The sequence below is a fragment of the Meriones unguiculatus genome, chromosome 16, assembly GCF_030254825.1.
Source record: "Meriones unguiculatus strain TT.TT164.6M chromosome 16, Bangor_MerUng_6.1, whole genome shotgun sequence".
In the NCBI taxonomy this organism is placed as follows: domain Eukaryota; kingdom Metazoa; phylum Chordata; class Mammalia; order Rodentia; family Muridae; genus Meriones; species Meriones unguiculatus.
In genome coordinates, this window is record NC_083363.1 from 17,658,546 (window position 1) to 17,680,006 (window position 21,461).

At 45.0% G+C, this 21,461-nt stretch overlaps 1 protein-coding gene across 3 annotated transcripts in view; it reads left to right on the plus strand.

The window, feature by feature from the left end:
* Arid5b (AT-rich interaction domain 5B) overlaps positions 1–21,461 on the plus strand; it is a 175,367-nt gene that overhangs the window by 107,693 nt on the left and 46,213 nt on the right. The gene's annotated exons all lie outside the window — the stretch shown is intronic.

Genomic DNA, 21,461 nt, shown 5'->3' on the forward strand with positions numbered 1-21,461 from the left:
AGTTGTTAATGCATCACAAATACCCTCCACTGGGAAAGCAGAAATACAAAAGACAAGAATTACACAGTCATTTTCGGCTCTATTTTTGACACTGCGTGTGTCCATTTTGGTAGCTCAGACCCAGGGCTGCCCACTCACAGCCCACTTTGACTTGTTGTTTGTGACGTATCTCAAGCTTTGCAGTGTAGACCAGGCTGGACTCCAGAAGTTTGGAGATTCTCCAGGCAAAGGTGACCTGAGCTCTAAAGAGCCTGACTGTGGGAGCAGCCCTCTCTTGGGGCACAGGGTTTCCTGGGTGGGCACAGTTCTGTTCCATGTTGGTTGCTGAAGTCATGGCATTATTTTTTTTTTCTTCTTAAAATTATAACATAGTTACGTCATTTTCCTCTTTCCATTTCCTCCCATGCACCCCGCCCCCATTGCTCGCTCTCGAGTTCACAATCTCTGGCCTCCTCTTCTGAAACTGTGGCGTATAAATATGGAAGGGGGAAGCGTGGGGACCCAGTGCCAGACAAACTGCAAGCAACTGAGGAATGCTGGGAGGGGAAGAATTTAGTCTTCTCCAGAGGATAACGCCCCATACCAAGGGATTGGCCTTATTACACACTTGTTTTATTTTAATATTTTTATTATCACTGGAAGGGCATGTAAGCACCATGGTACACATGTGGAGGCTAGAGCAAACTTGTTGGAGTTGCTTCTCTCTCTCCACCTCTGCACAGGTTCCAGGGGTTCAACGCAGATCAAACTCAGGTCCCCAGGCTTGAATGACAAGCACCCTTACTCACTGAGTCATCCTGCTGGGCCCGTAACGGCATCTCGGACCCCTAGCTCCTCTGCTTGTGGCCCCATAATCCCTCACTTGCCACCGTATGATTAGAAGGCCATCCTCAAAGATGAACACGGGTGGGCTCTGCTTGGGCAGATATCCCCTGGGCCTTGTAAATACCCGAAACATGGTGGGCCTGGGGAGAAAGTTTGTTCCCCAGACTGTGGAGATCTGAGTTTGGATCCCCAGCTCCCGTGTGAAAGCTTTTACGCTGTCTCAGAAAATAAGGTGACTAAGTAGGTGAGGGGACTTACCTCCAAACCTGACCTCCTGAGTTTGCTCCCAGGGAGCCATGCGGTAAAAGCTGAGAATTGACTCCTGAAGGTTATGCACACTGTCTCCAGATGTCTTCACTATGTCATGGCCTTATGCACATGTATGCTTGTTTGGCCACATACACATATGAACACACACAATAAATATGTGTATATATATAGAGAGAGAGAGATATTCATATCCATATATATATATATCCATATACATATATGTAATATTTTTAAGAGAAAAAGAAGGTGTCAAACTTTTAAGGAAGACCTCTGAAGTTGACTTCTGGTTCTGTGTGTTCACAGGGGGTAAGGGACCAAGGGAATCGAAATGACAGAGAAGACCTAGGAGTATACTCTCTGGCAACGAAACTGACTAAAGTGTAAACTATAAGCCTCTGATTTAAAAGGAGAGCCCCTACATGCATAACCCCCAGGGATCTAAAACTGCACTTTTGAGGATCAGTCTGTTCATTAACCTACGGAGACAGGGTGTTAGTCCATTTATTTTTGTTTGTTGTTGGGTTTGTTGTTGCTGTTGTTTGGGGCTTTGGGGTTTTTATTTGTTTGTTTGGTTGGTTGGTTTTGCAACTTGATAAGGTTTTCTGGAGCAATAAAATAGTAGAAGTAATTTAGAAGGACATGCCTCTGCCTCTTTCTCCTTCGTGGGCTTCTTCATCCTGGGGTCAGCCTCCTGTCCCCTTCCTGCCCATGCACAGTGTGGCAGAACGCTCAGTGGGTGGAAACTGCACCTTCAGAAAATATCCCCACATACCACTTTTTACCTGTTCACTGGAGTAACATTGTTCTTTGGGTAACTCAACCTTCCTAGTGCTGAGACCCTTTAATTCAGTTCTTCATATAGTAGTGACTCCCCACCCCCCAACCATAAAATTATTTTTGTTGCTCCTTCATAACTGTAATTTAACTGTGGTTAGGAACCAAAATGTAAACAGTTTTGAAGATGGAGGTTTGCCAGGGGCCAGGTCTTGACCTACAGCTTGAGAATCACTGGGCTGACCCTTATTATCAATCAGACATTTGAAAGGAGCGCGCTCTTTAAAGACTGTCAGGCATTCAGACTTCTGCGGCCTTGTTCCTTAACTTGAAATCTGGGAAGCCCATTCCCCCGTTGCTTCCAACAGCCACCGTCCACAGCATGTAATTTACATGCTCTGAATCTCCAGCGTTGCACCCATGCACATGGGACACAGTCTTTTTCGCCCCCCCACCCACCCCCTGGAACAAGCTATTGCCACATGTTGAGTTATATTCTTAGACCAGAAGCTTAATGGACTGCAAAACTGAAAGGAGATTTGAAAGGGTAACACAGGCCAAGGATTTAAAACAGTCCATGGTCGCACAAGAAACAACAGACTCTTGGTCATATCCAGGATGAAGAAGAACCAGGAAATAAAATGAGGATAGCTGCCGCTCGGAAGAGGACAGGGCCGTCGGTCAAGTTCCCGAAGCCCAACCTGTCCAATTACAATTATAAAGAGTATGTCCTCTGGAGAAAAACTTCAGTTTATTTCTGATCTTCCACCCCAACCACAGATATCTACCAAACACACGCTGTCCCCTGAATGAAGCTTTAGACATGTAAGAGGATGCAGCTAGCTTGCCGAGGCTCAGTCAATCTCTGAACTGGCTCCTAACATAAATTGTGCATGATGATGAAGGACAGGATGCAGCCGACCAGAGATGATGCTGAGGTCCCCGGTAGTCAGGACAGCTTCCCACAGGTCTTTAGCTTCAAGGCTGGCCATGAGGACTGGGGTGTGCTCATGCTTAGCACGTGTATTTTGTTAGCAGTAACCCTGATAAAAACCGTCCTCGGGGGAAAAAGCCCTTCATCCTCCTGGGCTATGGGATTAACGAAGCCCTGGGTGAAATGCTCTGCCCAACCCTGTGGTCAGACCTTTGGCTGGGGATTATGGAGCTTTGCGGGCTGTTTTCACGCCAGTGCCCTGCTTCCCACATCCACGGCACCAGCTCCACGGCAAGCGTGATGCCCCTGCTCCTCGGAGAGCCTCTTGAATGGCAGGAGGGAAAACCAAGGGCCTGTTACGGCTGCGGGCACAAACTTTTGCTGGAACTCACGGGTTTGAGTCCAATGGAAGAGTCTGGGGCACACCAATACTCACTTGAGCCTTCTTGTGCCCTTCGGGTCTTTCAATAACCACCACTCTTGTGTGCTCACCCTAGAGATAGAAGGCACCTGTTTCTGCAGCTCACCTCAGGCTAAGCTAGCATGTGTACCCTTCCTTATTTATGCTGATGTTCTTGAGTTGCTTAACTTTCCTGAGTTTTCTTATCTTTCCCCGAAGAGTAACGACACCTGCTTCCCATGGCGGCAGCAGGGTTGGCCAAGGTTAAAGTATGCGTGGCAAATGTTACGCCCTCTCTCTGGTCCTATGCTCTTCAGAACGAGAGAGAGTAGCATTTATGCTCCAAGTCAGAGAGATGAAACAGGCTCTCTACCCTCTTCCATTTCCACCCTTTGCACTCTAAAGTTTAGAGTCTTAGATAAACACAAGAGCATTTTTAGCATTTTTTTTTAAGATAAGGAAGACAAACCAATTTAAGTGCCAGCCTGACTGCCCTAGCGATTTACTTCTTAACCTTGGATCCCTTAGGATAAACCCCTCAGCACAGATGCTCCTTTGTTCATCCAAGTCCATTCCTGGCCAAGCTACCACTCTTCAATTCAACCAGCGTTTAAGGAGAACTTAGTGTACAGCAGGTAACTTAGTAGCCTTTAACTCAACCTTACTGAATTCAACAGACCTAAAACCCCAGCCTCGTGAATTCTAGACGCTGAGGATGTGCTGATGGTAAGCAAGTAAATACACAGATAGGGGTGTGTGTGTGTGTGTGTGTGTGTGTGTGTGTACACAAGCATGTGCGTGTTGGGGGGTGTTGGTGTGTATGTGTGTACATGAATGTGTACAGGAGGCTGTACGGTGTGTGTTGCGTAAGAATGGTGGTGTGTTTAAGAGGCAAAAGGTTGAAATGTAGAGCACGGGTGACGAGGTTTGACTGGAGCACCACCTGTTGTCCCTGGGGCCAGAGCCGCACAGGCTCTGTGGCCCGTGTTTAATGGGCACACCTCCAGTGTTCTTCTAGAGGCTGATTTCAGAAAGCAGGGGAGAAGGAACCTTTCTGTTGAGTTTATAATAGCAATTACAAGCTGATAAGGGCAGACCATTCATCAAGCGCCCATACCTCCGGACTTTTATCTCTTTGGGTCAAATGTTTCCTGATTGATATTGACTCCCATATCTTAAGCAGCTCTGAGCAGATAAGAGGCTAGGGAAGAAAATTCCTTTGAAGGAGATTTGACAAAATTATGTTTTCTGATTTTTTTTTTTTTGTCCTTTTGAGAGGGAGATTAACTTCCCATTGTTCTTATTAAAGAGTACAAAAGCTACCAGACCATTGAATTGCAGAAACTCTAGAAGAGTTTCCATGGGTAGCTGTATACTCTGTCCCCACTCATGCAAATGAGCACCCACAGTACCTTTCAGAACTTTAAAAATATTGAGCATGGCCCCGAACCAAGACAACTAGGAATGCACAGCGCCTAAAGAGCAGGCAGACACTTAGTATCCATAAAGGTCCTGCCAGAAACTGCTGTTGGGACATGGTTTTAAAGGACAGGAGGACAGGTTTTGGCACCCGAGATAGCAGCTTTCCGCTGAAATGACCGAGAGTACTGTGATGAATCAAGTATGTACACAATCAGAAAGTGTCTAATTACGTTCTGAAGAGTAAACACCTTCCAAACGTGTATACAAATCAATTAAACGGGCAGTACAGTGGCTGGTCACATGAAATTATATTTAATAAAATGTGTCATCTAACAGTATTTTACACAAACAGATCTCTCAACTTCACATCTTGCCATTTATTCCTGTTTTTTTTTTGTTTTGTTTTGTTTTGTTTTTACTCCAGCCAATCTCATGGGAAAGGGGGCATTTATCATCCTGGTTGAATTCAGTGACATTGTTCTGGGCAGATTCACATGGCTGTCTTTAAAAGGAGTTTGAAACGGGGAGATTTGGGGTCATTTTTTTGTAATGGCTTTTTAGGGAAGGTGGTCCAGATTTGTCTGCCTACATTTATCCATTCTCAGTTTCTCTACAAGCTTGGCTATTAACTGAAGGTCTTGCTGTTCAACCCAGTCTGTGTCTGTTGCCTAAAATGAGCTGGGTGACCTGCATTGCTGGGTCTCCTTCATGAGCAGCCGGATATTACAACAGAGGAGTAATTAAAAGAGCCTACCAAAGACAGATGTCTCTTGAGCAAGCCTCTGCACGTTACAAGGCAGAGGAGCCACGCCACAGCTCCTGTATTTACACAAAGCCTTGAAGTCGTCTGTGTCTAGCGAAACAAGCCATCTCATGCAGACTGACCCCAGGCAGGAGGAGCCAAAGCACGTGGGGAGTTTATTTGCATTTAAATGGCAAATTGGAAACATTTTCTAAGATATTTAATAAATATATTCCAAAACGGCTTTCGCTAAATGGAAGCCAGAGATGGATATTTATATATGGTGAAGGCATTGTAAATTCTCCTGTGTTCTATGGAAGGTAGTAAGGAAAGAGCTGAGGAGCAACAAGTGGGCTACCTAATCAGGCCCTTCATGGACCTTCTCGCTGCTTCAGAGATGTTCAGACGCCAGCTGGCTGAGTGTCCTCTTGCTGAATACTTCTCTGCTTTCCCTGACCTCACCTGTGGACCACCCGCCAGGGAGAACTCCAAAGAAAGTAGCTCAAGGCCTTCAAGTGTCCCTCCTAGATTGAAGATGTAAGTTGTAAGCAAAAAACAGGTCCATCCATTTATACAGGTCCAGTTGAGACTTACCGGTTAACAGCCATGTCTTTGTGTGGAAACCGACGTAAGGAGATAGAGACAGTGCAATAAAGAAGGTGACACAGTGTTACCTTCAGGCACTCACATTCGGGCGGAGGCTTTTAAGCTAGAGTGATAATGGTGAATAAATATGATCACAGAGCAAAGTGAATCCTCCTGGCGGATTTGGTAGACAGAGAATATAGTTTTAATTCTTTTTTTTTTTTTTTTTTATTATCCCCTTGAATACTTTACTGGAACTCACGTAACAGGGCCTGGCACATTTTACCCAGTGACTAATATATTAATCCCCCTCTCCAGTTGAGTCAGGGTTTAAAAATGGGACTTGGGGAGATTTGCTCTAGATCTGTTGACTAATATCAATTAAACCCCAGAACGTCACACACCAATTGAAGATGTCTTTTTCACTCTTCTTAAAGACCCAAAGATGCACCTAGCTAATAACCTGTTCCACATCCTTAATAAAGAACAGGCTAATTAAAAATTGTTTGCAGCCTGAAAAGGAATAAATGAAGAATCATATATTAAAATCAGCAACTTCCTTTGGCAGAAGGAGCTGGATGTGGGCTAGGGGGAATGAAAAAAGTAATTGTGAGCCTTTTATCATCCAAGATGATGCATACAAGTGAAGGATTGTGTCACCCTGTCAAAGCACAGGGGGAAGGGTACTCTAGGCAGGAGGGGGTAGGGAATGACCAGGGTTAGTGACCATAATACAGAAGCAAAAAGGAATGGAGTTCCGGGTGCTCTGTTTTAAATCTGAAATGCCCCCCGGAGGCTCATGCTTGGACTGATTGCTCCCATCTGGTGGCGCTCTTGTGGGAGAACTGTGGAGCCCTGCTGGGGCCTGGCTGGTGGAAGTAGGTTGCTAGGCTGGGTCCTCGAAGGTTACAGCTGGCTCTGGTCTTGCTCTCTGCTTCCTGCTCTGTCCTAATAGTCATATCGTCCTTCCGCCATGAACTGACAGCTCCCACGTGATGATGGGCTGAGTCCTCCTGAGCCTGGGAACCAGAACAGACCTTTTCTTCCAGAGTAGCTAATGCACCGCGTTTCTCCTTCTCTCTGCCCCCACCGATCCAGGCTGTTCACCAAGCCACATCTTGTTTCTACCACACACTGCCATCTCGAGTCTTCCTTCTGTGGGCCTGTGATATGAGGCTCCCCACTGGGTCAAAGAGGACAGAGGTGCCTCCCTTGGATTCTGTGAAGCCTGGAAACGTCAAGACTTCTGTTGAGTTCTCCATTAGGCAAAAACCTCTGCATGCATGTGTCCGGAAAAAGAAACTCACCGTTCTGACCCTTTAGGCTGGTGACGTCACCTTCCCTCATCTAGACCTTAATTGAAGCATCACTCTTCATAGAGCTCTTCCCTGAGGCCCCGTGAGGTCAGTGCCTCTGTGGCACTCCCACAGCCCCTTACTCTCTTCTTTAGAACACCTACACCTCACTCAGGATGCACTGGGAAACATGGCCTCTGCTGTGTGTAGCTCACTGGTCCCAAGGTAATGGTGAAGATGCAGAGCTTAGTCTGTCTTCAGTTTGGAATATTAGTTGATCGTATTCATCCAGCAGCCTTATGTGAAGTGTATGCCAGTTCCCACTGCATTCTGCTTTAGATAAGCCATGCTGCTGTGCAGAGTCCAGAAGCACAGAGCCAGGTCTAGTGGAAGGAGGATACACACCTTTAATCCAAGCGTTTTCTAGGTAGAGTCAGGAGGATCTCTTTTAAGTTTGAGGTAACTTCCAGGCTAGCTAGAGACAGCAAAAGCTTATCTCAAAAACAGAAGAGAAGAAAGAGGAACATCACAGAGCCAAGGTGATGAGCAATGACTATGTGGGTTTGGGGTGGCTCGTTCACTGACCGTTGCCTGTGTGCTCCTAATGTCTTTGTGTCTCGGATTCCTCTGTTTCGCACTGTCAATAACGGTACTGCCCAGCTCAAGATACCACCAGAGGCCTTCTTGATGGCAAAGTGTATATAGCATCAGACACCTGCACAGGATGACAGTACCTCCCATGTACAGTAGGCACACGGAGGGGACCAATGTCTGTCTGTCCAGAATATTGCAGGTCTCTGATGATCTCACTTCCGTTTTCATTCTATTACTCCCTTCCTGTCTCCCCAACCCTTACACACATCACACAGACTGCTCTCTATTCCAGGCAGCCCACTGCCTCTTCTCATTCTCTGTGACTGTCACATGCCACGACGGAACCTGAGGATTATACTTGTCTAGGCCTTATCTTCCCTGATAACCTACAACCTCTTTTCCCTTGTCAGGCTCGGTTGTCCTCAATGTTTTTCCAAATTAATTTCTGAGGGAAGACAAAACCAAGACAAGAGTAGTAGAAGAAAGAAAGAAAGAAAGAAAGAAAGAAAGAAAGAAAGAAAGAAAGAAAGAAAGAAAAAAAGAAAGAAAGAAAAGTAGTTTGAATGCATATATAAAGTCTGAGGCCTAGGAGTCAGAAAAGCAACAAGAATAATGGCTAGTGATATGTGCCAGGCGCTAATCGGAGCCCTGAATCACTTATATATGAGAAAATGCATCGTTCGTGCTAGCCAGATAGTGGAAAGGATATGAGATTGGTCTCACAACCCCTCACCGTGTTTAGTTTTAAATGTTCGGCTTTGATTTATAGATGACTCTGTGGCCAGTCGTGACGTTGGAATGTCAAAAAGAAAGTGTGGGGGGTGGGGGCGGGGGAGGAGCATGCTCTAAAGCGAAATGTACGTTTACGGGTAAGAGGCGAAGAACATTTTGGCATCAGCGGAAAAGCTGAGTCTTTGATGTGGAAAATAGAAAAAGTTCTTTTTGTTTCCATTCGGGTTAGAGAAAGAGATGAGCACTCTGTGATAAGTTCAGTGGGTTCTGAAGCTCAACGTAATAATTGATGAGCCACAAGCTGTCCTGCCCGGAGGATACGCGACTATGAAACACACATGTGTGGACAAGTGTGGGAAGAGAGGCGCCACACTGCAGGAAGAGCAGAATGTATTAAATAAGAGGAGTCCCACTGGCTTGATGTGTGAGGCTTTGTTATGTAACAAGGCCACTTCCATGCATGAGTGAAGGAGCTGAGGAGAGACTACCGGAAGCACAGCAGTGGAGGACTGTTGTATTTGGGGTGGCTTCTGTTACCCTGAGATGTACAGAAGCCATCAGTCTGTAGCCACCCTATTTTCGCCAGGGGCCTAAGAAGTCAATGTCCTATTTTGAGTGTGATAGGGTCCTCTGTTTGAGACAATTTCTCCCTGTTCTGTTGTGTTTTGTTTCAGTGTTCACACAATTAATGCCTCTCGCATGTATTCAACAATAGTTGCCTAGCAACCATCAAGCAGTCTATTTAGAAGGCAAAGGGTCTAAAATTGAACGAAGAGAGAATATGACTCAAGCTGTGGCAGAGATGAGCAGGTTTCTGATACCAGTTTCAAAGCATCTCCTCCAGCAGACAAGCAAAGGGCCATCTGGTGTGGCACCTGGAGAAGACAACACACACACACACACATACACACACACACAAATGTCCTGTATATCTTGGACATTTGCAAAGAGGAAAATACATACTACCAGAAGGACCTCTGAGTGATATCTGACCGATTTTTCTTCCTTCCAGCAATCTGCCTGTGCAATGCCTGATGGCTATGTGTCTGTGTAGTTAATATGGTCACCTTGACAGTCTCTAGAAGACCAGTCAGCTAGAAGGCCAACATTATGATAGGTCTGTGAGAGTGTTTCTAGCTTTGGTTAGTGGAGGTGGGAAGCCACTCAGTAAATGCGGGTTCATTGTTCCGTGGGCTCGAGTCCTAAACTGTATAAAAGGGGAATGTTTCTCTTCTCTCTGCTTTCTGACTGGGGCCACTATGTGACTGGCTGCCTAACTCTCTTGCCACCTTCAAGGACTATGGCCCTTCAACTGTGACAGGATGTAAAGCTTTCTTTGCTTTCTTAAGTTACTTGTGTCTGGTATTTTGTCACAGTGAGGCGAAAAGTCACTAACAAAGGAGCTAATGGTGTTCTAGAACTCTCAAGCTTAGGCTTGATTAGCCAGATTCTCTTTGAGCTAGGTTTAGGGTCTTGCAGCCTTGAGCAAACTAGGAGAAGAGCACAAGCTAATCAAAGAGAGCTCATCCCCTGCAGGAAAACATCTGCTTATCAGGAGGCCCTCACAACCCCATCTTGGGAAACTGAAAGAATCTAAGATTCCCTAGATCAGCAACCATACACTCAGATGGGCAGAGACACCAGACAGAGAAGGAGGAGGAGGAAGAGGGAGGAGGAACAGGAGAATGGTGCCTGCCACCAAACCTGAAGACCTGAGTTGGATCCCCAGGATTCACACAGAAAAAGGAGAGAATTGATCCCACAAGTTTTCATCTGATCTCCATGTGTGCTACAGCATGTGAACCCACCCCAATTAAAAAAAAAAGTGTAATTTAAAATATCTAAAGGAATATGAGTACAGAATTAACACATTTGTGAGTCTTTAAGAAAAGCCAGACAAATCTCACAGTTTTCAGTTGGCATTGGCTGTGTGTGTGTGTGTGTGTGTGTGTGTGTGTGTGTGTGTGTCTGAGTGTATGTGTGTGTGTGTGTGTGTGTGTGTCTGAGTGTGTGTGTCTGTGTGTGTGTGTGTGTGTGTCTGAGTGTGTGTGTCTGTGTGTGTGTGTGTGTGTGTATGGGTGTGGGGTGTGTATTTCTGTGGTGTGTGTATATCTGTGTCTGTATAGGCCAGAAAGTGAGTGTACTAAAGCACTTTCCTCTGACTTGCATTTTGAGATGGGGTTTCACTGAAGCTGGAGTTAACCCCTTAATTAGACTGGCTGGTTTCCTCCAATGATCTGCCTGTCTCCACCCACCTCACCACCCAGTGCTGAGGTGACAGATGTGAGCCTCAGGACCCAGCTCTCACATGGATGCTAGAGATCCACTTAGGTTTTCATGTTCGTATGGCAAGCACTTTACCAACGGAATCATTTCCCCCAGCCCCTCAACTGACATTCTGTGTTTAATTATGCTAAACGAATAAGCCCACTAGACATGTTTGGTCCATGAATTCCCTTCTTGTTTGATGAAGTTGTCATTTCCCGGATACCACAAATGAGGCCTTGTGAGTAGGGGAGACTTAATCAAAATCAATTTAAAAAAAAATCATGGCCTTAAAGTCAATAACTACATTAACAATGTTCTTTTATCCCCAGCTGGAATAGCACAGCCAGCCATAGGCTGACAAACTGAGTAGAGAGTGATTCGCTGAGGGCTGGAATTTATAGAGAGAAAGGCATTGACGCTTTAACATTTCAGCCTTCCTGAATGATCTGTCCCTAGAAGGCTGCCACTCTTCCCAGCCCACTCCACGCAAGCCTGTTAGATTTGTTGTTTACTGTACACAGACAGCTCCTGCCATACACAGAGCATTCTGTGTGCTGATTCCTCCCCCACGTCCTCCTCCCCAGCATAGTCTTATTTAGGCAATGCTTACCTACATGGCTGTTGTCTTCCTTCACCTTTTCTCAGCCCAGCCATTAGAAGTCTTATTTTGTAGACAGCATGACATCACAGCCTCCAGGCCTGCGGATGCTCACATCAAGCAATACTCTGTCTCCATGTGCTTATTTTTCCTTCCTGGGCTCTGGGGCCAGGGGTTTCCAGACCCTCTGTGCCTCTCCCATCAGGCAACTCTTGGCTTCTGAGTTGATGTATCCCTTCCACCATGTCTCTGCGTATCACTGCACTAATAATGGCCTCTGCCAGTCACTGGAGCCTCGAGAACACGGCACGCTGTCCAGTTTGCTTCATTCATAGTCTTCCTACATCGTAATCTGTGAGCAGAGAACAAGAAGCTCTCCCTTTTAGTAAACAGTAGACTCAGCCCAGAGAGAGAGAAGATGACTCGCTCATGATTCTACCGTCATCCGACCTAGGCAGCGAATGAAGAGCTACCAGCGCTCAAAGCTGCCTCCTCTCTGCTTTCTTGTGAGACTTGGGTAGCCACGAGCAATCTTAACAACTTCGCCAGTGGGGGATACATGAAAGAAAAGACGACACACACCTCTCCCCACCCTTCTTCTTAAAGATGCTGGATCTAAAGGACATTTAAAATGAGGTGGACGGCACTGAATGAGCTATATTTAATTTCAGGAAAGTGTCCTTTGCTTGTGAACTTAGCCAGATGCACAGTCATTGTGTGTGTATGTGTGTATGTATGTCTTTGTGTGTGTGTTTCCATAAAATGGGCGTAGCAGTTTTCTATTATAAAATTAAGTTAGCGTGGAACACACCTGGGATGGGAGCCAGATGAAGCAGACAATGAACGGTTATATAAGGTTTCGGAATTGCTTGTGACAGAACACAGGCGCGCTGTATTTTCTTCCCAATTGTCTGCCGTTTGCTAATGTTTCCTTTTCAATGTGACTGCCTCTCGACTTAATAGTGCCTGCCATTCCAGGCTTTACAGGTCCAGACCCAACAGAGTTCCAGTCCTTTCTACGCTAAAAATACTGCGTGTGTAGATGCAGGCTCAGCCAGACATGCTTAGCTAAAGGGTTACTGAGGAGCTATGCGCTTACATAATTAAGTGATGTATGTAATTTTGTGTTAACACATTTGCAATGTGTGTTTCTCCGGTGATTGCAACACTTTATTCTGTGCAAAGCATGACATTTTCATTCCCACTGAACAGTTTTCCACCTTGATTCGCCTTGTTTTTGTGACAGGGGATTATTTTGCAATCAAGATAAAAGCATTATTTAGGAAATTTCTAGACTATCCCATTACTGAGAACTTTTAACTGCAGATTAGTCTCCTATTTTATTGATCGTTGTTTTTTTTTTTTTTTTTAAAAAATCTTCATTGGAATTTCAATTTCATCTCTGCGTTATCAGCGTGCCCAGATTGACATCTGCAAGAATTTTATTCTATTTTATTTTATTTTTGGATGCAGCTTTAGAGAGACAGAAGTCTTTAAAAACCCACACAGCGCGGCATCTCCCTCAGGAAAATATTTATTTCTCTTAGGTGTCCTGGATTTTCCTGGGCTAGACGCTCCCTAGATCAGCAGATATCTCTGTGGGCACGGTGCCCACTTCCCCCTAAGGAGAGGTGACTGAGGAGACATGTTATGGGTACAAAGATGAGCTGCCAAGGCTAGCCCGGCCACTTTTCCCTCTTTAGAGGTGTTTGGTTTCCCGAGTGGGGTCTGCAGTGTGGGCGATTTGACACAGACGTACTGTGAAAAGACGGTTGGGTGGTTGAAAGCACTTAGGACTCCCGCAGAGGACCCGAGTTCAGTTCCCAGCACCCATGACTGGCTAACGACCACCTGTAACCCCCACTCCAGAGGAGCCGATGCCTTCTGGCCTACGAGGGCACCCCAACACAAGCGCGCATGCGCACGCTCCTCTCCCCCCCCACACACAAATACAAATTTTAAATATTTCAGTAAAGGACTTACTAAAGCGATGCCCTGCTTTTTGACTGATTTCTGGAGACCTAAGCACAGGTCATCAGGCTTGTACAGCAGACACTTTACAAACTAAACCATCTCCCTAGCTCTTGATGGACCTCCATCACTCCGTCAGCCCAGAAGAACACGGCGGTCCCCGAGTCCTGGATACACCAACTCCTCCCTTGCTGCGGTCCTTGGTCTTTCAGTCCAGTTTGATCTGCCAAGCATGGCTCTTCTTATCAGGTCTCCCTGACTCCGGATTTGAGAACACTGTCTACAAGAGCCCTCAGACCTCGAACAAATTCCTCTTCTATTGATCCCAAGTAATGAGAGCCCTCGCAAGACTCTGGTTCGAGTCCCGGGCCAGGAGTCAACTAGTAAATTTAGTCCCAGCTTCTGCTAACATTTATTGTTCTTCTTCCCACCATTTAAAGCCGTTCCGTTTTCCCCAGCTGTGAAATCGACAGAGGACACTTCCACAGACTTTCAGTCCGTCTTTCTGCCACACAAAGCTGTTGTTATTCTGCTGGGGGCAGAATATCGCATTTCCTACCATAATAGGAATTAAACAAAAGCCCTTTGAGCAGGGGTCTTGTATGTAAAAAGCCTGTGCTTAAAAGTAGATGCACCCCAGAGGCCAGCAAACGCCACCCCTCCTTTATTATCATTAGCATTTTTATAGCTAAGCAAGGCTAACTAGAGAATTCATTGTAGAAAAAATTAATTTGTTTTTTTTTTTTTAAAGAAAAGGACATGAAAGAAAGGACATTGTCAGCTTACAGTACAGCACACACAGAAATAAGAGCAGTCGTGTTTTGCCGAAGAAAGCACAGACAGCTGTTTAATTTTAAGGACTTTGTCAATTCAAAGACTAAAACCAAACAACTGTTGCTCAGAACTGGACTCAAGGCCAAGTCAAGATAAATCTGTTCCTAAAACCATCTTGGAATTACAGAACGTTTGGGTTCACGCTGGGCGGAGAAGTGGCTTTATTTAAAAAAAAAACTGGAGAGCCAGTGCATTTGCTGGCAATCAGAGGAGAGAGGGGCTTTGCTTTTTATGTCCGGGGCTCTGCAGTATCAGATCCCCCCCGCCCCAGCTTTTTGGTTCTCGGTTTGTTTTAAAACCACACTTGTTTCTTTTGGGGGGGGAGATAAACCCATTTGGCAGACAGTTGTCCAAAATCACACAGGCAAAGATTTGAAACGAAATGTTAAAATCCAATTAAAGACCAAATTGCTTAACTGATGATTGAATTTGGAGTTTGGAAATTTCAGGAAAAAAAAATTATTTTTTTTTTTAAAGAGGGCATGGAATGCTACAGTCTCTCCCTTTGCTTGGTCTTATAAATTCCAAGTTTCTCTATACTGCCTATTGTTAGAAACAAACGAAGTGGCTATTATTTTTTTTTAATGGTTTTTCTTCCATATTAGGGAGTTACTCAGACATCTCTCTTTGGTTCCTGTAATTCCAAGCCAGTTGCAGTATCAGCCTATTTTTGGTTATGAAGGAACCTTTGAAATGTGGGTATGATTTTTTTTTAGGTTATAAAACTCATTAAAATCAATTGGCTACAAATATCACGGCTATGGCCATAGACACAATGACTTCATTATGCTCCTGGACTACATTGTCCTCACTTTCACAAGCCTCACTACCCTTACCTCACTCACGGCACCTGACACAGTGAAAGAGGCCTACTGCATGTAAATGACGAGGCACAGATAACTCATATGAAGCAGCCTAAAGCTGTGGTTCACACCTTCTTGCCTCTGAGATCAACGCCCTACGTGGAGTCGATTAAACTTTCTTGTTCCTGGGGTTTTTGCGGTCGTTCCTCTGCATCACGCTGATTTACCACAAGAGGGCGACGGAGAGTTTGCTTAGCGCTAACAAAGCCAGAAATGGTACTAATAACAAGCTAAGTGTTTGAACTTGCTAGGGATTTATTTCTCGGCCTTTCAGTAGCCACACTTGCAGCCTCTGGGTCTCCCGAACGACGTATAATCCAAATAAATTTCTTCTGAGAGGAAGTACAAAGAGACAGGTACGGAAAATAAGGGCTTTTGCCCAAATAAGGAGGCTTTTATGGCAACCCCGCCTGTTAGATAACCATCCTCTGACAGTTGGCCATGAGTTTATAAGGTTGGATGCTGAAGTATGCATACCATGCGCTATAAAAGAGCTAGGGGGACAGAGACAAATACCTCTACAGTTAGACATCACAAGCATACCAAAGGCTTTCCGAAGGGACACTCCATTGTGTGTAAGCTGAACTCACAAAAAAAAAAAGAAAAAGCATTAAAAATGATATTATTTCCTTAGATTCTGTGGTAGAGGCTCTGAGAAAAAAATATATATTTTCCGGATTCATTGCCATCGTCACCATTACTATTACTGTTCTCGTGCTGTTATAATCACTGTCATGTTAAAAATAAAAGGAAGGTGTTTGGTCCAGGAGACTGGTTCGTAGCTAGCGACTGTTCTGCGTGGCCTCTGTCACAGGAGCCTAAAGCTGAGGGCCCAGCGGTAATGAACTCTTATTTCAGACCCTGTGGCTGGCTACGTGGAAGGACTGTTTACTAGCCAACCTGGTGCTGGGTAGCCACTATCAGAGCACCATCTGATGGTCTTTTCTGGTTTTATTATTATTATTATTATTATTATTATTATTAAGTTTGTGTGTACACAGGTGTGCATGATGTGTGCTGTGGGCAGGAAGGTGGAGGTCAGAGGACAACTTTGTAGAACGGGGTCTCTCCATAGAGTTACACATGGACTCCAAAAATCAAATTCCTAGTGCCAAGCTTGCATAGCGAGCACACACACACACACACACACACACACACACACACCGCTCTTAGCCACCCAGCCTTCCTGCCAGCCCCTCTGCAGTCCTTTTGATGCTAAGGAGGACAGGGGAAAATGCTCACCTCCTCCCCAAGAGTTCCCAGAATCGAAACCTCTTTGCTTTGTCCAGCTTTTCTGGGCTTATTGGCAATGCCTCGGGTGAAACCGTGGGACCTGAGGCTGCTGGACCATGCCAAGAAGGTCATGTTCTTGCCTGGAGGGCTGACTATATCTGCCCCCTCTACTTACTTTCAAGTAGAATCTCGAAAAGGCAAACCCAGTTGGACTGAAAACTTATTCAGCAATTTGTGGTCAGGAAACTTCTACTTGCGATTAGCCAAAATCACTTAAGTTCCATTTTCTCATATTGTGTCTGCACCGAATGATTAAAACGGCTTACATTATACCCAACTTATGTCGTCAACAAGTAAAAATAGTTTGTGAGGAGTCAGGGCTTCTCTCTCTCTCCTCCCTTTTCTTTTCCCTCTCTCCGTTTTCCTCCCTCCCTCCCCACTCAATCTGTTTTCACTTTGATACCTTCCTTAAGGAATTTAATGTGCTAACAACCTCATCAGGGCATTTTAGTATCTTTGAGTCAATAATTACCAAATTTGGACTTTGAAGGTAGCTCAGCACTAGCAACTTTTGGGGTGCTAACATCTGTCCATGACTATCCTGGTACCGCGAATATGACTCTAAATTGTACCGGAACTTTTGAATTGTGATTTTCACCAGTTGTCCTAGCTTCAGCTGTTGATCTGTTTTGCTTGCCCTTTGAATCACGTCCAAGGACATCTATGATCCTAACATTGTATTGTTGTCCAAATCCATACAGAAGACAACACAAGCCATCTGCCTTTTAAAAAACAAAAACATGGAATGAATTTTAATAATATACTTCATTCAATCCATTGTGGCCAAAATATTGTTATCATCGCAATATGCACTTGATTTAAAACGCTATCAGTGAGATCACTTGCTTTCTGTCCCACATGTTGAAAACAGATATGTGTTTTTTACATAAAGTACGCCTCAGCTTGGACTTGGCTCATCAAGAGCTCCATACAATCCTGTGACTGTATTGGATCTAGCAACTGGAAACAGTAAGAGTTTTCTCTTACACTGACAAGGGGAAGCTTCACCCTTCTTTATTATTATTGTTTATTATTATTATTATTATTATTATTTCCATGGTATGATTGCCACTCATATCTGCCCTGTTGTTCTTTTGTGTCACAAACCCTTGTTTCCAACGACTGAGCACTCAGGCTTGCCCAGCCCAGCTAGCTACAATCACCTGGGCCTACCGTGGGGGTTAGGGGCCTTGTTGCTGCCTCTGCATACACACACACACCACAGCATAGAATCCTTTTTCCTCTCCTTTTGGACCACACTCCCCACACACACACACACACACACAGTTTCCATCCTCTTCTTACACAGTCAGTGAGAACTTTGGTATGACGGCTCCTGCAGCTCCCCAGAGGAAGCTCGGGGAGAGTGAACGTGTTCTAGCCTTAAACAGAGAGACTTAGGTGAAGAAAAACTCAGGAAGCCCGGCGACGAAGAACAGCAGTCATCTGGGGCAGAGGTGTTAGGTGCTGGTGTGTGTACAAGTTCCGTGCGTAGAATCAGGTGTCCACGTGTCCATGCAGAGGCTAGAAGACAGCTCTGTTTGTCATCTTTGGGCACTGTCCACCCTGGGGGGGGTAGTCTTGATTTGGTTGTTTTCTGAGACTTGGCCTTGCCAAGGCTAGACTTGGCTAGCTGGCCAACAGTCAGCGCAGGGATCTGTGTGTCTCTGCCTCCCCATTAGTAAGCCACATATGCACCCCACTGTGAGTTTGAGGGCTGAACTCAGGAGCCCAGGCTGGTGTAGCAAGTACTTCATAAATGGAGTCGTTGCCCCCTCTCTACATAAGAAAATGTATTACATTTTTATTTATGGGGTCATGTGCCACCAAGCACCTGTGGAAGTCAGGAGCCAGTTCTCTCTTTCCACCACGTGGGTCCTAGATTGAGCTCAGGTCACCAGTCTTGGCAGCTAGCACTTTAGCTAAGGAATAACACCACATGTTAGATTCTTCTGTCTGATGGTGAAAGAAATCAATAACTGTACTTTCATCACAGATCACTTTTGGATATCTTTTGAAATAAGTTGGGACCCTGTTCTATTGTTTTTGCTGTATGAATTGAAGAATGAAACTGCCTCTCCTAGGATATTCATTCATGTCTGTAATGAGTTAATTATATCCATTCTGATCCATGTACAAGCAAACAAACAAAACAAAACAAACAAACAAACTCATAAAAACCATTTGCTTATATCCAGTGGTAAACATTTTCTTTATCGAATTGGCAAATCAATTACCTTTGGTGTTGAAAATGGACAATCTCGTTTCCAAACCTGGAGAGATAGCTGAACAAGAATGCCGTGGTGTTTTTATGTGAATCTAAATGTGCTCTGCTTTTTACTATTCCTTCTGAAGCCATTTGATGCACAAATGTAGCTCTCAGTTTGCTGCAGTTGTGTTCAAAAGCAGCACCTCAGAGGGTATCAATCATAGGCAGGAATGAGCAAGTTTATTGGTTGTCACAGAAAAAAAAAAGGAGAGACAAAAAAAAAATTCATTCTCTGTTTATGAGGTTCTGCTTTTATGACCTTCAGAAATTGTGAAAATTAAAATGTCCTTCAAAAACATGTCCACAGTGGATGCTTAAACAGCCTTAAACAATAAACAGACAATTATATTAAGTTGTAATTCATTCTTGTTAGTGGTAACATGCCAGGACAAGCTAAATCTGCATTTGTTTAATGCTTTTCAAAAGATGGGGAAGAAATTATTTTTATGAAACTCTGTATTTTTCTAACTGTGTAATGGTCTCTCTCTCTCCATGTGTGTGGTGTGGTGTGTGTGTGTGGGTGGGTGGGTGGGTGGGTGGGTGAGAGTGAGAGAGAGAGAGAGAGAGAGGGAGAGAGAGAGAGAGAGAGAGAGATTGTCATCCTCCCTGGAAGGTCTAGGCTGTCAGAGCCCCAGAAGTGGCCACTGCTGGCATCTGGTGGGAGAGACAGTGTTAATACATGTGAACAGGTATGCTAACGCCACTATGGTACTTTTAGGTAACACTTTTGGCATTACCTGGCATTACCGGGCCTGTACAGTTGTGGCAAGACTCCAAAGCAGAGGATGAGATGAGGATGGGAAACCAAAGGCTCTGCATTCGACACAAAGGCCTAAGTTGGTCTGTCACTACCCTGGGCCCAGCTACGTCGATATGTGTCTTCTCTGCTATAGTGTCCTTTCTGCAAAGTCTAGGACATTCTGAGGCAGATGAGTCTTTCCTTGGTTTCCTGAACCTTGGGAAAACTATGAGGTAAACCAAGGGCTCGGTCACATCCAGGCCGTAGCAAACTCTCCTGGTACCTGAGAGCTGAATATATTTCTCCCAAACAACTATGGGGTGCTTCCACCACCTCTGAGGGAGCCCACAGTGTTCTCTACCAGGAATAGTTCCCTCACAAGGAGCTGTGAATGGCCACCACAGACCTGCAAGGTCTGGCTGGATTTTATATGCCTTTCTTCCTTCCAGAACCTTCTCTTTAAAAAGTCTGTCCTCTAACAGCCCAGAATCTCTCCTGGCTCCATAGCCAGGCAGATGTCAGAGCTCCTCTGATTTCCTCCAGAGATGGTGAGAAGCTTCCAAAGTCTCTTTCTTCTTCACAAGTGTTCTCTGAACGCCTTTCTACAGAGTACACTTGGGAACTGGAGAATCCACACCATGATTTTAAAGCATTTCTAAATCTTATCTGATCATTTGTATCTGTCTCCCAGGGAAACAAGGCTAGAAATCAGCTCCTTTCTGATGATAAGCCCTGACTACAGAAAAGGCTTGCTTGTTTTTTAATGCAGGAGTGCGTGGAGTCACGTGTTCTCAAAGCAATTAGCAATACAGATGAGCTCGCAAGCCCTGTTCCATTTATGGGGTGGGGGAAGGGCCAACTTGAAATATCTGTGTTTTTAAGTGTTTCTGAGAAATGAAGACCTCCAGGGCAAAGAGAGGGAGGGGGGGGAGAGAGGGTGTATCAGGAAATAGCTATGCAAATCACATGCCTGTGAAATTACTAATTCGTTGATGGGAGGCATTAACAATGCCCCAGCATTCAGGACTGTGAACCAAGAGTGAGTAAGACTGGGGCATGTTTTGGATGAAATTGCAGGAGTGTTTACTTACATGGTTTGTTGAGCAGTCAGCGAAGTCCAAGCCTGTTTGGGACTTCAGCTGCCCAGTCAGTCAGTCCAGGTAGAGGGAGCGTGGACATATATTCCACTCTCATTAGTGACGAGAAGTGAGCCCAATGACTTTGACAAGAAGCCGTAGTGATCTCGGGCTCATATTTATTTCATTTATTTATCTGTTTGTTTGTTTTTTCATCCTCTTTCTAACAAAACAACTGCTCATCCTTTGGGGAAGTGGAAGACCATGGACCCTGCTGTGGGTCCGAGGTTCAGGGAAAATGCTGAATTGTAGCGAGTGGTACCAGCCACTGTGGGATATGGCTTGGGCCACAGCACTGAAGAGCTCACAGCCCAGTTCTCCAGGAGACCAGGAATACCCAGTGTGAGCACCTGACAATACATCCAGGACACGTGACCTGTAGTGCCTCGTAGAGATATCTTGGTGGCATGTAAAAGTGGCAGCTTTTAAATCTGGCCCTAGGATCTGCGCCCTTTATCCCTGGCTTCCTCCTTCTAGTGCTTTTATTTGAGAGAACACGTTTCTAAAAGGAACGGTCAGTGCACCTGCCAAGCACTGGAGCCCTTGTGATGTTGTAGAGCTCTATCCCTTGCTGGACATCCGTCAGTTAAGGTCAGAGTATTTCCGTGAGACCTGTGGTACCCATCAGTGGCCCTGGGTGCTCACAGGTCAGGCAGCGCACTTGCTGTTGAAGCATTTTCTGCTGGGTGTGGAGGACTGTTCATAGAAAAACAAAATAACAGCAGAATTAATAAAATAAACAAAAGGAAAAAGAAACACAGAGTCCTAACTGTAGGTAGGAATCACGGTTTTCTGAATTCACAGAGAGCCTTAACCATGTAAATATGCATTAAGTACAAACAGGCCCTCCCCGGAATGACACTGGGTTTTGAAGTTAAAAAATCTCATGGAATCACTTATGAATTCTTATGTTAAAA